This window comes from Lissotriton helveticus, chromosome 4_1 (genome assembly GCF_964261635.1).
Source record: "Lissotriton helveticus chromosome 4_1, aLisHel1.1, whole genome shotgun sequence".
In the NCBI taxonomy this organism is placed as follows: Eukaryota; Metazoa; Chordata; class Amphibia; order Caudata; family Salamandridae; genus Lissotriton; species Lissotriton helveticus.
Window position 1 is genome coordinate 809,922,616 of NC_136063.1, and position 16,960 is coordinate 809,939,575.

At 44.5% G+C, this 16,960-nt stretch overlaps 1 long non-coding RNA gene across 1 annotated transcript; it reads left to right on the plus strand.

Moving 5' to 3' along the window:
* The first annotated feature begins 9,476 nt into the window (after positions 1-9,476).
* Positions 9,477-12,400, plus strand: LOC144828881 (uncharacterized). Its single transcript, XR_013610551.1, has 3 exons — positions 9,477-9,595; positions 10,739-10,862; positions 11,959-12,400. It is a non-coding gene; the product is annotated as an uncharacterized LOC144828881 (long non-coding RNA).
* Positions 12,401-16,960: the final 4,560 nt, after the last annotated feature.

A 16,960-nucleotide genomic window follows, 5' to 3' on the forward strand; every position in this document is an offset into this window, starting at 1 on the left:
GGAAGATCTCAATATTCGTCTAGACAAATATGGCAAGGAGCTACAAGAGACTAAACTACATAAATTTAAAAGAGATACGATCGACTATAAGCTCAATGAAGCGTACACTTGGGCGGAAGTCTATGCGCAACGAAGATACAGTGGAAAAAGAACATAATTTGCCTCTTCTGAAGGAAGCGTCGTATCAGATAGCGACACGAATATTTCTAGACAACCAGCTAGCCAAACATCAAGTCACATACCAACAGACAAGACAAAAGATTATTCAACATCTTTGCAAGATGCTATCAATATAGCTACTTCTTCTTCTTTTTTAGAGAAGGACGGAGCGCAAGGCAGACCACCGGATCAAGCGACTTCCAAGCAGCTCGAAAGAAAACAAGACGAGGAAAAAGAAAAGGAAAAAGAGAAAAAGAAAGGCCTAAGGAGCCAGGGGAAAATCTCGTAGTCAATATTTCTCAATATCATTTATCTAATTTCGAAGAACATCTACTAAATAAAGGCATAACATTCGTTAGTACCTACCATACCTCACAACTGGAAACAGAAGTCTCATTTTTCAAATTCATGAGAATCCTTCCTCTGAAGAATTATTTCACAAACGTCAATCCCATTGAATCGACTGATGAATCCACAAGCCAATTTAAACCAAAGAGCACTTTTCTCGCTCCGATATCTCATAAAAGTTTAGATACTTTCGAAACTTTAGTAAAAGCTGATCTAAGCAAGAATCACTACAAAAGAAACATGAAAAATCTCTCACGAGCGGAATACAGTGCTTTACAAACACTAGCAATGAATGAGACGATTACAATCCAAAAAGCAGATATGGGAGGTGAACTTGTTATAATGGATCAAGACTTTTACCTTCAAAAAGTCAAGTCAAGTCAAGTCAAAATTTGTATAGCGCACTACTCACCCGGAGGGTCTCAAGGCGCTTGAGGGGGGGGGGGGTTTGTTACTTATCAAATAGCCAAGTTTTGAGTTGTTTTCTGAAGGAGAGGTGGTTCTGTGTAAGGCGGAGGTGGGTGGGAAGAGAGTTCCAGGTTTTGGCCGCTAAGTAGGAGAAAGATCTTCCTCCCATGGTGGTTCTTCGGATGCGTGGAATCGCGGCGAGGGCTTGATTGGACGATCGTAGTTGGCGGGTGGGGGTGTAGAAGGTCAGGCGCGTTTTGAGGTATTTGGGTCCTAGGTCGTGGAGGGCTTTGTGTGCGTGGGTGAGGAGGCGGAATGTTATTCTTTTGTTGACGGGGACCAATGAAGGTCTCTCAGGTGACCGGATATGTGATTGTGGCGGGGTATGTCTAGGATGAGTCTGGCAGAGGCGTTCTGAATGCGTTGGAGTTTTTTCTGCAATTTGGCTGTGGTTCCGGCGTAGAGGGTGTTTCGTAGTCCAGACGGCTTGTGACAAGTGCTTGGGTGACCGTCTTTCTTGTTTCGGTGGGGATCCATCGGAAGATCTTTTTGAGCATGCGTAAGATGTTAAAGAATGATGATGAGATGGCTTTGACTTGTCTGGTCATCGAGAGAGAGGAGTCTAGAATGAATCCCAGGTTGCGAGCATGGTCCGTTGGTTTGGGCGCGCTGCCTAGGGCCGGTGGCCACCATGAGTCGTCCCATGCGGAGGGGGATGACCCAAGGATGAGGACTTCTGTCTTGTCTGAATTCAGTTTTAAGCGGCTGCTCTTCATCCACTCGGCTACGTCTTTCATCCCTTCGTCTAGGTTGGTTTTGGCGGTGTTTGGGTCTTTGGTGAGGGAGAGGATCAGCTGTGTGTCGTCAGTGTAGGAGATGATGTTGAGGTTGTGTTGGCGTGCGATGGATGCAAGGGGGTTCATGTAGACGTTGAAGAGGGTGGGGCTGAGCGATGATCCTTGTGGTACGCCGCAGATGACTTCGGTGGCCTCTGATCTGAAAGGGGGGAGGCAGACTCTCTGTGTTCTTCCGGCGAGGAACGATATGATCTAATCCAATGCTTTTCCTTGTATCCTGACGTTGCTGCGGCGTTGTACAAGGGTGCTATGGCAGACCGTGTCAAATGCTGCGGAGAGGTCCAGGAGGATGAGGGCGGCTGTTTCCCCGTTGTCGAGTAATGTTCGGATGTCGTCTGTGGCTGCGATGAGGGCGGTCTCGGTGCTGTGTTTGGCTCGGAATCCGGACTGTGAGGGGTCGAGGGAGCCGTTAGATTCGAGGAAGGCGGGGAGCTGACTGTTGACGGCCTTCTCTATGACTTTGGCAGGGAAAGGGAGGAGCGAGATGGGGCGGTATTCCTTAAGTTCAGTGGGGTCTGCTGTAGGTTTCTTCAGGAGGGCACTGAGTTCGGCATGTTTCCAACTTTCCGGGAGGGTAGCGGTGTTGAGGGAGCAGTTGATGATATCTCGGAGGTTGGGTGCGATGATGGAGTCGGCCTTGTTGAAGATGTGGTGGGGGCATGGGTCGGTTGGTGATCCGGAGTGAATGGAGTTCATTAAGCGGATGGTGTCTTCGGTGCTGATCGGGTTCCAGGCGCAAAGGGTGTTGGTGGGGGGCTTCAGTTCGTTGTTAAGGGGGGTGGACTGGTCGCCGAAGCTGTTATGTATGTCAGTGACTTTTCTGTGGAAGAACGAGGCTAGAGAGTCGCAGAGGTCTTGAGAGGGAGTGATGTCGTTGGTGACGGCGCTGGGGTTGGTGAGCTCTTTGACAATGCTGAAGAGTTCCTTGCTGTTGTGGGCATTGTTGTCGAGTTGATCCTTGAATGCTGATTTCTTGGTGGATCGGATCGGCTGATGGTGTTTGCGGGTGGCGTCCTTGAGGGCGGTCATGTTGTCTGTGGTTTGGTTTCTTCGCCAGGCTTTCTCGTGGGTGCGGCAGTTCTTTTTGGAGTTCTTGAGGTCGTCATTGGACCAGGAGGCTTTTTTGTTATCTGGCTTGTTGTGTTGCTTATTCAAGGGTGCTAATTCGTCAGCGCAGTGGGTGATCCATTGTGCGAGATAGATGGCTGCTTGGTTTGGGTCCGAGGGTTTAGCGGGAGGGTTTTGGTTTAGCGATGTGGTGAGCTGCTCGGTGGTAAGTTTGTTCCAGTTTCTGCGGGGGACTTGTTGTGGGTGGTGGTGGTTCGTGGTCTTTCTGAAGTTGAAGTGGACGCAGCTGTGGTCCGTCCAGTGGAGTCCTGTGACGTGATTGAAGGAGACGTGCTTGCTGGAGAAAATTGGGTCGAGTGTGTGTCCGGCATAGTGGGTGGGGGTGTTTACCAGTTGTTTGAGTCCGAGATTGGCGAGGTTGTCCAGAAGGGTGGTGGTGTTGCTGTCGTTGTTCTTATCTAGGTGGAAGTTGAGGTCCCCTAGGAGAATGTAGTCCTCGGAGGGGAGGGCGTGTGGGCTGATGAAGTCAGTGATGTCTTCGCTGAATTGTGTGCGGGGTCCTGGGGGTCTCTAGATGAGGGTGCCTCTAAGTGTGGTCTTGGGGTTGGTGTGTATCTGGAAGTGGAGGTGTTCGGCGGTAGTGAGGGTGTCGTCGGAGCTGGTCGTGATGCGGATGGTGTTTTTGTGGACGATGGCGATCCCTCCTCCTGTCTGGTTGATGCGGTCCTTTCGGATGATCTTGTAGCCGTCTGGGATGGCTATGGCGATGTCGGGCGCTGATGAGGCGTTCATCCAGGTTTCCCTAAGAAAGGTGACGTCCGGCGTAGTGTTGTCTATTAGGTTCCATAGTTCAATGGCGTGTCTGTGGACCGAACGGGTGTTGAGCAGGATGCACTTCAGGTGGTTGTTGTCGCAGCTCTGTTTGGCGTTTGTGGATGTAGTGTGGGTTTTGATGCAGCCGAACTTGCAGGATTGGCAGGTGAAGGGTCCATGGGTGCGTCCTGGGGCGGCTTGGTGGCAGTCGGGGGACGGTCGGTGTTGAGTGCAGAGAGGGTTGCGGCGTTGTACGTTAGGCGGGTGGAGTGGGTTTTGCGTGGTACAGGGGGTTTGGCGCTGGGCGCGGTGCAGGCGCGGACGGGCGTAGACGGGCTTACCTTTGGCGTGCCTTCGGCGCGCATTGGGCGCTTCCGCTGCGCGTAGGTGCATCTGACATAAGTGGATAGTGGAGGGGGTCGGAGCGAGGGAGGAGCAGCTGGGAGACGGGAGCGGGGTGGCGAGTGGGGAAGGGATCGCTTGTGAATTCTGTAGGGAGCGGGGGTGGGGCCGCGGGGGAGCAGCGGCAGGGATCGGGGAGCGGGGAGGAGGAGATGGGCTGGGGCACAAAATGGCACCAAGCAACAACAACAAAAAACAATGCGGGCGAGATCGGGGCACAGGCTGGCACAGATGCTCAAAAAGGCAGCAAATACGATATTACACGGAGCCGGCCACAGAGATGCTAAATAGGCAGCAAATACGATACCAAACGGAGCTGGGCACACAGTGAGGATGAAATGAGGGCACACAGTGAGGAAGAAATGCGAGGACGGCAGCAAATACGATAAAACACATAGCAGGGCACAGAGATGCTAATTAGGCAGCAAATACGATACCACACGGAGCTGGGCACACAGTGAGGATGAAATGAGGGCGCACAGTGAGGAAGAAATGCGAGGACCGCAGCAAATACGATAAAACACAGAGCAGGGCACAGAGATGCTAATTAGGCAGCAAATACGATACCACACGGAGCTGTGCACACAGTGAGGATGAAATGAGGGCACACTGTGAGGAAGAAATGCGAGGACGGCCAGGAGCGGGTGAAGCGACCTGTTCTGACAGGGTCAGGATGGTCACAGCTCTTCAGCACTCTGGTCTGTCCTTATGTTACAGTGGGAGGGAGGAGCAGCTGGGAGGCGGGAGCGGGGTGGCGAGTGGGGAAGGGATCGCTTGTGAATTCTGTAGGGAGCGGGGTGGGGCCGCGGGGGAGCAGCGGCAGGGATCGGGGAGCGTGGAGGAGGAGATGGGCTGGGGCACAAAATGGCACCAAGCAACAACAACAAAAAACAATGCGGGCGAGATCGGGGCACAGGCTGGCACAGATTCTAAAAAAGGCAGCAAATACGATATAACACGGAGCGGGCCACAGAGATGCTAAATAGGCAGCAAATACGATACCAAACGGAGCTGGGCACACAGTGAGGATGAAATGAGGGCACACAGTGAGGAAGAAATGCGAGGACGGCAGGAAATACGATAAAACACAGAGCAGGGCACAGAGATGCTAATTAGGCAGCAAAAAAAGGCACAGAACATGTAATGGACCCAGACACTTACACAAAATTGCACACAGATCCAACAAATGATTTAATTAAAATATTGAGTGCAATTTTAGACCAAGCAGAGAAATTGAATTGGATCAATCTCAACACCAAAAGATACTTATGGCAAACTCACCCAAGGAGACCTAAAATATATTTTCTTCCTAAGATACATAAAGATTTAAGAAATCCTCCCTTTAGGCCAATAGTATCAGGATGTGAATCAATCTTTGAAAATCCAGGAAGATTCATCAATCACCATCTGCAACCATTCATTCAACAATGGTCAAGTTACATTGAAGACACATCAGATTTTCTAAGAAGCTTAACAACTGTTTGCCTTGAGACAGATGAGGATTTAATCCTTTGTTCTATAGATGTTGTAGCACTATACACTTCTATTCCACATGCCCTAGGAATTGAAGCAATCGAATGGGCCTTATTACAACAAGATAAACGAGAGACATTGAAGTGCTTCATAATTCAATTGCTAGAATTTTGTCTGGAAAATAATTATTTCATGTGGCAAGATGAGTACTACTTACAACTTAATGGGACCGCCATGGGTTTTCCAGGAGCCTGTGTATACGCCAACATATTCATGGCTAAATTTGAACATGATTACATCATGACAGATCCAACATGGCAAGATGGTTTGATCTACTACTAAAGATACATTGATGATATATTTTTAATTTGGAGAAACAGCGAAATATCATTAATAAATAACATCAAAACCATCAACCAAGTGGACTCGAGAATTCAATTCACCCATCATATTGACAAAAATGTTCTACCATTTTTGGATGTCCTGATTAAACTGGAAAATAAACAAATTCACACTAGTGTTTTCAGAAAACCAACAGATAAGAACACAGCTCTGCTGTATGAAAGTTTTCATCCTCAAACTTTGATAAACAATCTTCCTATTTCCCAGTTCGTGCGGATAAAACACATCACCTCTGAACAAACGACATGCGTTAACACACTTGAAGAGCAGAAAAGAAGATACATAGCACGAGGATATCCACCAGAACAACTAGACATCCAACTAGCAAAAATCAACGCAATACCTAGATCTAAACTTCTTGAGAAAAAACAAAATGAACTAGTAAAACGATGGTCTTCGTCTCCAAATATTCATCTGCATCAAGAGACATTAAGAAAATAATCTTAAAACGAAGGGAAATTCTTGAAACAGAGAATGATTTTGGACCACTTTTTCAAGAGAAACCTCTTTTTGCTTTCAAACGTGCGCAAAACTTGAAAGAATTACTCACAAAACGCTCTAAGCTATTGGAAAGTGGCAAACAGATCAACCACAAAGGAACAACTAAATGCTGGAATTGCAAAAATTGCAATAATGCTATCATGGGAAACACTCTTCAACATCCGAGAAGTGGCGAAAAAATCTCATTAAGACATTCAGCAAATTGTGATGCAGAGCATCTAGTCTACATGATAAAATGCCCCTGTGGACTCGTATACGTGGGCAAAACTGAGAGAAAAATAAAAGTAATACTCTCTGAACATAAGAGCAGAATTCGTACTAAAAGCACCACATCACCATTGGCAATGCATTGGACAGAATTTCGCCATACAATAGCACAGCTAAAGTTTCAAATTATTGAACTAGCACCACAAAGACCAGGACTAGACAATTCTAAAATCCTCCTTCAACGTGAAGTTTTTTGGATAAAAAAATTACAAACTTTGACACCATTCGGATTGAATGATAAATTAGATATGATATGCTTCCTTTAGATTTAACACATACTTGCTACCTGTAACCAACGAAAGACTCTTCACGTCACTAACTTTATTGATACACAAACATCAGGCATAATAATCCAAAGAGTATATGTACCTATTAAAATACTGACTAGAACAAGTTTTTGTTAAACAATTTTTACAAATGATCGTATAAGCTTGATTGTAATGTTTCTGTATATATTTCAACTGTTTTGACTATTTTGATTGTTTATGTTTAGGATAATATCTCGAGGTAACTAACTTTTTATACAACACTACATTCGAATACACTCTATCATATTCCTTTCCTGTCTAAAAATGGACAATAAAGTTATCCAAATCTCCTGTCAATAACAACTTCTATAAAAAGTAGTCCCTCTTCGATGATTGCAGCTAATATTATATCGTTGTAATAGACGTTCGCACATATAAACCTCTGAAATGATAATATCTTTCATTTCAAATATTACAATCATATCTTTCATGTTCTATTCACATCCAAGTATATTTACAATGCACTTTTTAACATTTTGTAGCCGAAATGTTAATCGCGTTAGTCCCATTTCTATCCCATCGAATTGAGAAACTTTAAGTCGACAGGGAAAAAGGACTCTACCATTGCGTCCTCGAAACGGAATACTCTTCAGCGTTTACCGAACCTGTACTCGGTAAGTCTAAAATACGCCCTTAGTTCAGATACTCGGTTCTGACTCTTTTTCAATCAGAACCGCCAACTGTTTTACTAGAACCGCTAACCGATTAACTTTCATCTTTTCAGTTTCCTCATTATTTTGAATGAGAAACACTAAATATCACCGCAAGCGTCGTTACCAGCAGGTAAGACCAGCGTATCTGCACACTGTTTCTTACTTGCATAGCTTTGTTTCTGATAAGGTAAACACCAGTCGGCTGCCCATGTTAAATAAACCTATTTTTTTCAGGTTTCACTAAAATTGAATCATAGCTGGTATTTGACAGGTAAGCTTGATCTTAACCACATAACATCAAGCGTTTTTTAACATCATATCTTTAGTTTATTAAAGACCTCGTATGTATCTGCTTATATCCAGAAATAACAACAACCACTGGATATGAAATCGGCCATACCTCGTATTACTGAACAATTCAATCATATCAAATCGGTAAGAAGATGTATACGAATAGGTTATCACAACAGTCAATCTTCATAACCGCTTCACATATACTCCTGAGTTCTAACTTTCCTTTACTAATCCTATCAATATTATGGATCTCATTTTCTAAAAATATGACATATAATTAATTGTTTGTATAACAATGCACTAATGAATATGATATACTGGCACCGTATAATATGTTTCCTTTATCTGATTTTTCTTGCAGAACCCCTGACGAAGGGGTACTTTGCCCCGAAATGCATTGGGTTATTTAATTTTGATTGAAAGAACTGTGGTTGTAAATGTTTTATTTATTCTTACAATTTTTATGTTTAAAAATGTGATATACAAATGATTATCACGCTTTCATGAAAATATTTTTGAGAAACAGAATTAAAATACTGTTAAAAGGAATACAGCTCATTTGTAGTTGCATGTTAGAGTCCCAGCAGCCATCAGGGGCTGGGCCACTTTCAAGTCAATGGTTAGAGCGGCAGACCCTGATGCAGTAGTCTGGCCGGGACCAGGGTTCAATTCCCACCTCGGCGGGTCTCGGGCTGAATTTCCTCGGACCTGATAATTCTCGCCTCGGTGCCTATTCCAATCATGGAGTCCCACTCTGCACCTCCGGGCAATAGCTTGCTTAATCTCTACAACGGCCCCAACAAAGCTGAGGATACCTGACTTCACCTTGGGGGGGCCCAGGAGTGGGCTCCTCACAGGGAAAGGCCAGGAAGGGTTCCTCGGCGGTATTCGTACAAGCGCCGAGATGCCTACGGGTAGTCGTGCGCTATACAAGTGCGTAATCAATCCTCACTTGTTGAGTCTGTTTTTACTCAATTGATCTCAGGAGCTCGCAACCCCCCCTCGTTTTCTTTGTGGCATTGCTCAGTGCACCTACAAGGGCACCACTTCAAGGGTTCAGCAAAAGATTTGTGCCAACAGACTTATGGAAAGGTATTAGCTGTGCTGACAAACAAGTTGGGAGTGCCTGCATTTAAAGAGTAGTGTTGCTCAAGAAGGCACTGTTGCCTTAACCACTTGGATGCTCAGCATATTCCCCTGCTGTGCTGAGAAATCTGAAATCCCACACAACATGACGAGCTGGGCTCGTCATGAGCGTGCGAGGAGGCTACTTCATGACGAGCCCAGCTCGTCATGAGTGTGGAAGGGGTTAAACATCTTGTGGCCCAGGGGTCAAGTTCTGCCCTGCCTCTCTCTAGAGGAAGGAACTTCAGCAAGGCAGCTATCTTGAGTGTGGCTGGGTGTAGCTCCCTGCCATGCTACAGAGAAAGAGACTTCAAAGCAGGGCGTGGCTAGGCATGGGTGGGCGTGGCCAGGCTATAAAAGCAGTATTAATCTGCTGGTGGTTGTCAGTTTTTAAGAACCCTAGCCAGTGGTAGAACTCTTGCTTGCTCACCTGAACCTATTCCTGCATTTCTTCAGAAGGCTGGTAAGATAGGAGAACAGAAACTTTAATTACAAGCAGAAGCGCTCAGGAAGAGTGGTAAGTGGATTTTCTCATAGACATTGTTTTTTAAAGTTTTAGTGGATTCTTCAAACCCTCAACCCAGGAAAATGTTGGCTACATGCATGATTCTTTGTGAACAGTTTCCTGAGACAAAGAAATAGTTTTGAGACAAAAGATTTGGGTTGTTCATGTGTCTTTATTTTGAAGAGAAATGTAAACTGCATCCTTGACTTTGATAGCCAGAGAAGGAACTGTCCCTTAACAACCCAAGAGACATTCAATGATCATAGACATAATGCCCTGTACTTTTTCTGGAAGTAATTTAAAACAGGTCACAGGTGAACAATGAAGTCATTACCATAATTGCAAGGTTTGTAATAAGGGAGTGCATTAACATTGTTGTTGATATACAGGGTCTCAGCTCCGAACTCAACAACTCACCTCTCCTCCTCTCAGCATCCCTTCTGGAGGGTTCAGCTCACCTCCGCTCACATCAATTAATTCATCAGTCAATCAGGGGTCTATATAGCATGGATACTCACCCATGAGGGTCTCAAGGTGCTGAGGGGCGGGGGGGGGGGCAGCTGATCCATCTCGGCATGGAGGTTCAGTCAAAGAGCCAGGTCTTGAGATCCTTCCTGAACTGAGTGTTAGTGATGGGAATTTCCTGAGGTGGAGGGGCAGGGTGTACCAGGTCCTGGCGGCAAGGTAGTAGGATCTTCCACCACTTCTGGTCTTGTGAATCCGTGGGACGGTGGCCAGGGCAAGTTTGGCGGAGCAAAGTTGTCTGGCGGGTACGAGGAATTGGAGGCAGTGGTTCAGACATGCTGGTCCTGAGTCGTGGAGATCTTTGTAGGCATGTGTGAGGAGCTTGAAGGTGATTTTCTTGTTGACTGGGAACCAGTGGAGTTGATAGAGGTGTGTGGTTTGGCTGTGGTAGCGGGTGCCGAGAACCAGTCTGGCTGCAGCGTTTTGAATGTTCCGTAGTTTCTTGAGCTGGTTCTGGGTGACACTGGCGTATAGTGCATTGCCGTAGTCGAGTCTGCTAGTGATGAGTGTGTGGGTGATCTTCTTTCTGGATTCTGTAGGTAGGAGAGTTTATTTACTGTGTTAGAGCTGTTAAGTGTATTCTGAATGTAGCTTTGAATATCTATGTCTAATCTCTTCAAACAATTGCAGGTTTAATTCCCAGGATTACCTGTTCTAACACCCTTCCCGTTTGACTTGATGCAGCTTGCCTTCGTGTTCATCTGTGGCTACCTCACCAAGGGAAGTGCAGTGCCAGGTACCAATCTTCTACTGTGTAAGTATGCCAGGGTCTTGATAATTGACTGTATTTTGGATATGCTGTTTGCACCCTATTGTGGGACAGAAAGTCCCATGAAATTTAGGTTTAACAATGACTCCGATTCACCCACCGATGTGCGTGTTGTTGAGGTGTCTTTTTGGAGTCTTAAGATTTTAGCAGTCCCCCACAAACATTAATAATATTTGTGCATCATTTACAGCTTGCATAATTGGAGCTACACTTGAATTCACATGTGTAGACTTATGTGATGTTATTGCCTTTGAAACAATTTTGCTATAACTTGTTTAAGCCATGAAATTGTGAATTATGATGGCTAGACGTCAGCTACGCCTCAACACCATCTTTTTCAAAATGAAGGTCTCACCCCGCACATTCACTGTTCATTTTTTTTATGCAAATATTCATGCAAGTCATGTTTGTTTATATCAGAATTATTTTGTTCTTGAAGAAGACTCTTTGGCATGGGTTCAGTAAAGCTTCAACCTTCAAGGTTTCTTCCACCTATTCACTGAAATACATGCTTTCACAATAGATTACTGCTTTTCGTAACCAGTTCATTCTGCCATCTCTTGATGACATTAGCACGGGGGGATGAATTATTATTATTGTAGAAGAACAGTGCCCCAGCGTAACACACCATCCTGCACATGACCACTACCAAATCAACCACTGCTCAGTCTCAGTCAGCTCTCACATTGGGAAATGTAAGATCCTGTTACTGACACAAGTCTTCCATCAGGTGGCACATAGATAGGATGAACAACAGCTTGTTGAAATTAAACTGTAGGGTCATTGTTATATCCTAATCTGTCAAGCTGATATTCATATCTGGTCTTTTTTGATGTATTTATATCATATACATGCCATCTTTTCTACCAATTTTTTTTGTTTGAAAACATTGAGATTAGGGAGGTGAGGATGTATTGTGGGAAGAGTTTTTTGGTGTTAAGAGAGGAGGTGAGGTGTTTCCTTAGGTTTATATGGATGTGTGCTGTGGGAGTGACTGAATGTCTGTCCCAGGGAAAGCCTGGGCGAAGTTTTGCTGGAGAAGAGAGCACCGGAATAAACATTTCTTTTCTTCGCTTCTCAGCTTATCTTGCTGCTGCAGTGTCCTCAAAGGAGGTGATGGAGATCACAGGTGATTTACAACTTCTAGGACAAAAACTCCACAATGGGGGTTCAAATTGTGTAAGGCGGTATGCTTTACATCACAATTATTTTAAAGGGAGACAACGCTGGCCAATTAACACTGGCATGTGAGACCGAATCTGAACTTCAAAGGCAATCTCTGCCATCTTCCACTGCTTCCAAGCAAACAAGGCAGAATATGCAAATTATTTTGATTTGCAATTTGTTTTATATACTGCTTACTTATCATGTGAAGTGAAAAACTTGGCTTTTCCCTGGTTAGCCTACCCCCATCTGGTCCACTTCTCGCTTCACTCTCAGACTCTGTAAGCGCCAGGATACCTGCTATGGTGACAGTTTGCGCTCTATAAATTCTTAAAATAAATAAATAAAATAAATAATAATCGCTAATTGAATGTTAATAAGGTAAGAAAGAGGTAGTGGCCTTAGGCAGTCCAGAGTTTTCCGACAAAAGCATCTTCCATTGGGCAGGGTAGGGGTAGTAGGGGGGAAGAGGGTTGTTATTTTAGTTCTATAGAGGCCACGTACTGGCTAAAACATAGGAACATGATAAATGATGTTGTCAAAATTGGGATGGAGTGGGTGAATAGCAAAGATGGTCAGTGGGTAACAGCCCCAATCCTCTGGTTAAAATGTTCCTGGCTGCCTGTCATTTCTTATTTGTGAAGTTTTATATACAACAAACCAGGCCCAAAGGCATCAGTGTGCCAGTGTGCCAGAGTACCAGATTACATTACACAAAATCAGATTTTGGGGGGAGGCATGAGGAGATTAGGTGTTTTGCCCATGTTCACAGGATGTTGAGTTGACACAATGGGATTCAAATTTTGTTGCCCAGTTCCAAAGTCAGCCGATCAGGTCATTATGCCACATCTCATCAGTTATTATTGCCGCCAGTGGCAGATGGTGATCTTTGAAAGTGACTGGGTGTAATAAAGCCTAGAAGTTCACCCCATTTTTTCAAAATTTGCCCCACTCATACTCACTTAATCTCACATTTGACCCAGATTAAAAATTATTTTGCACTAGGTTTGCATGACAATACTGACACAAACCTGCACAAAATGCTGTTTTTAAATTTACTTTTCAGCGCAAAACCTCCTTTGCCTGAAAGTAATGCAATTTGCTTAGGTGAAATTAATGTAAAGCACTGCAAAGCGCCGTTTTGTGTTACTCTGCATGAAGGGGGTGTTATATGGGTAGTACATGGGTGTTCATGTGAAACAGCCCATGGTTATTGATACAAAACCCTATCTACTAACCATATTAGACAGTGTATTGTACACAAAGGAAATGGCACTTGAAAGCAGGTGTTAAAGATGAAAAATACTTTAATTTCACCTAACATTTCACATTCTGCATGTGTACAGCACTGTATAGCATACATCTGAACTAGGAAAAATTTGTCAAAGCATTGTATTTTGTACTGGAAGGGCACCCTTGCCATAAAAAAACTATGCTGGACTCATGCAGACATTGCAGTCCTATGGTGCAAAAGTGTGTGCATGGTGCTCTGAAGCCTAATTATGCACCAGTGCTAGTGAGAGAGAGAGAGAGCAGGATAGTGCCATATCTTTGTAGATATGCCACGTTCCTGCTCTCTCCCATTCACAAGGAGCTGCTCTGTGTTGTGTGAAAGTTTTCATATTCTGGTCCTTAGTCACTTTCCCCTCACTTACTCTAACTCACATTCTCTCACATGCTCATTCTCACTCATACTCTTTCCCACTCACTGTTACTCACACACAAACATACTCATTCTCACTGGTTCATTTTCTCAATTACTAACACAATTACACAGACTCTCTAACTCTGGGCCCTGTTGCAACTGCACCTGCTGCACCATTGATAGCTACACCCACAACTCACTTCCACTTCCACTCCCTCTAACAATCTCCAATCAATCACTCATTCTAACACACTCATACTCCTTCACTCACTCTCCCATACTCACTTTCACCTATTCATACACACTCCCAAACTCCGACTCTCACTTTCACTCTCATTGACACTCTCAAACACATACACACACATTTTTACTCTATCCCATTCACTTTTAATCACTCACAAACACATTAGCACATGCATAGAGAAATAACATTTTTGTTTTCCTTACCTTGCTCACTTAGCTGACAACTTGGAGGCTCCATGTCAGCAGCAAAGCAGGAATCTGGGGCTTGGCATTGGAAGCAGCGAGCCATAATTCCCAATGAGGAGCCAGACAGAGCAGCAGGGGCATAAAGAAGCTGGTATAGTGCTGGTGATCCTGTCCCTGCTGAACTGTATGGGGTTTCATTGGCTTCAGGGAAGCACTGATGTGCCCACTGCCAGCCCCCTTTTAGCAGATATACAATGCTGTCTGAGGCATGCACAATATGTCTGCCAAATACAATGGATTGTACCTGTGTGAGGGGATTGTAGTTGAACTACACCCTTCAAATGCGCAATCCAGACATCCATGTACAGATTGCTCTATTCTGTAACAACAATATGTAGCTGGATCATGCCTCTAACCCCTCAGGCCCTCCTCCTCATTCTGTCATCAGGAGCTTGGGAGAAGAGGCAGAGAGTCCTGACTTGTGCACTTGTTTCTTCGTTAACACTGCTAATGCACAGGGGCCTCACACCAGGTGGTGGGCTGCACCTAGAAGCCCCTGATAAGGAGCTGCTGCTGACTTGCATCGTAGTGGTGCCTTCACAGTTATGTAATGTCACACATTTACTCCTGCAGGCCATATGCATGCAGCAGTGCAGTGCAGCACCTCACTGTGCTCATCTGCCTCAAACTTGCTCTTTTGCTCAGTTTGGTAGTGCTGGACATGCGCAAGTCAGAGCGAGCAGCCTCATCATGTGTTACAAAATACAAGGTATCTATGTCAGCCTGCCAGTGAGCTAACACATTTTGTTGAATGCCTTTAGAGAGGAAGGGTGTTACATCAACATTGTGCTTGTTGATGAGGAGTAATACACTCTGAAGACTTTAACCTGTTTACTGTGGTCGTTATTTCGGCGCAGTGCGGGCGTTCCGAAGAGTGGGCGGGGCTGCGTCGGCCGTTGAATGTTCGCAGTACCAGCCAGGTAGTGCTCCGAACGTTCAGCGGCCGACGGCAGCATCAATGGGGTTAATTTACATGAATACAACTCTCTATCAACTCCCTGTAAATTGATTTTCTGTCCGATGTAGACCACCGTGCATTAAATTGTGCATGTAAGCAACATTACTTAGTAGATCCTTAATTTAAGTACCACATTATCATAAATTGTAGATGCTAAAGGTAAAATTGGCTCTAGGCTTTTTTACTTTGATGCAGGAGAAGACATTAATTTCATAATTGCCTACAATGGGTGATAATAAAGGACATTTTCAAGTGCCAACAAGTCTCCTTAATATTCTAGTTATAGAACTTTAGGTCTGACACTCAAAGATTTATTTAGTTGTTGGATGCATTATTTGGCCTGTTAGTATTAGACTAAGATCCATTGCTTAACTGGAGAACAGACACTGTCAATTGATTTTTGTCTGCAACTAAAGGTCAATAAGCTAATGAGGCACTAGGATAAACACACATGGGGGAGCAATATCAATTAAATGAGGTAGTCAACCAAACAGGACATAACCAACAGGATATGATCAAAACTATTAAAAGTAATTGAACTTATTGTACAGTCCAGAGAGTCCATAAGGACACGATCATGCAACTGATCTAACAAAGATGATCTTATAGACTGTTAGCAAATTATTTTCCCCTGCAGAGTGATGGGAGATCTTACCATATTTAGATCCTTTTCACCTCTTCTGTAGAGTGAGACAATGATCAAGTGACCAGAAACATATAAGGTACTTTAGGTTTGAAGGTCTTTGCACCAGTTCCATCACAAAAGAAAGTGTACATTTTTTAATGGTACAGTTTACTTGTTTGGATGTGAATAGAACTTTCTTTACTACACGTGATCACAAGGCTATGCCTCAAGATATTTGTGATGCTCCTGCCACAGTGTAAAATAAATATAAGGAAGACAAGTAGCAGGAGCCTGAATGTTGACCACTGTTTCATCCAAAACAACTTAAAGAACACAAGCAGAGTCAATGGCCCTGGTCCCAGCATACAGATGCTAATGTAGCATTTGTGCTTTTTGAGTTTTCCATGCAATGCATGCAACTGAGAAAGAACTCACTGGAGGCGAGTCCCTTTCACCATCACTGTAACTTCTGCTCTTCTGCTTGCGACTGCGAGTCTCCATTTTATCTTCGCTTTCATTGACTGGTTACAAGGAAGCAGGATCTCACCATCATCAAAGGAGACTGGGTATTAAAGGATAGGTGGGAGCCCCTACACATCATCATTATTCCAGTGGGGTTCATATCCAGGGGTAAATGTGATCATTAAACAAGCATACTAGTCTCCTGAAGAACCAACAGCAGGGTGGGGCCCTCGTTCTGCTACAGAAACGTGTGTTCCTTTGGAGGATCCAGTCGTGTGAGCCCCAACATAAATTTCCCGCCAGTCACAGACGCTCCACATTTGTTTCGTAGACCTCAAGCAGTGCATCAATGTTCTTCCCAAGGATCTAACTGAGGTTTTCAAGTCCCTATTGTCTTCTCCTCATGCGCAATACGTTTTCCTCCTCAGCATTTAGTGCCTCTTTGACATGGTTAGCCCCTCTTTTTGCCTGGTGTATGATGTGATTTCAAATTGAAAGTGCACTGGATCCCTGCCAATCAGGTTACCAGTGCAAGTGCAGGCTGCCTGCCTTGGCGCAGAATAAACTGAAGATTCGCATTCCCACATACACTGCATAAGGTCCCGCCCATCTGCAGGCCTTATAGCCCTAAGGCAGGGTGCACTATATCCCATGTGTAGACATATTTGCATGAGTAGATATGACCCTAAAATATCAAGAACATTCTTGGATATTGTAAGTGCATAAGGAAGCCATAGATG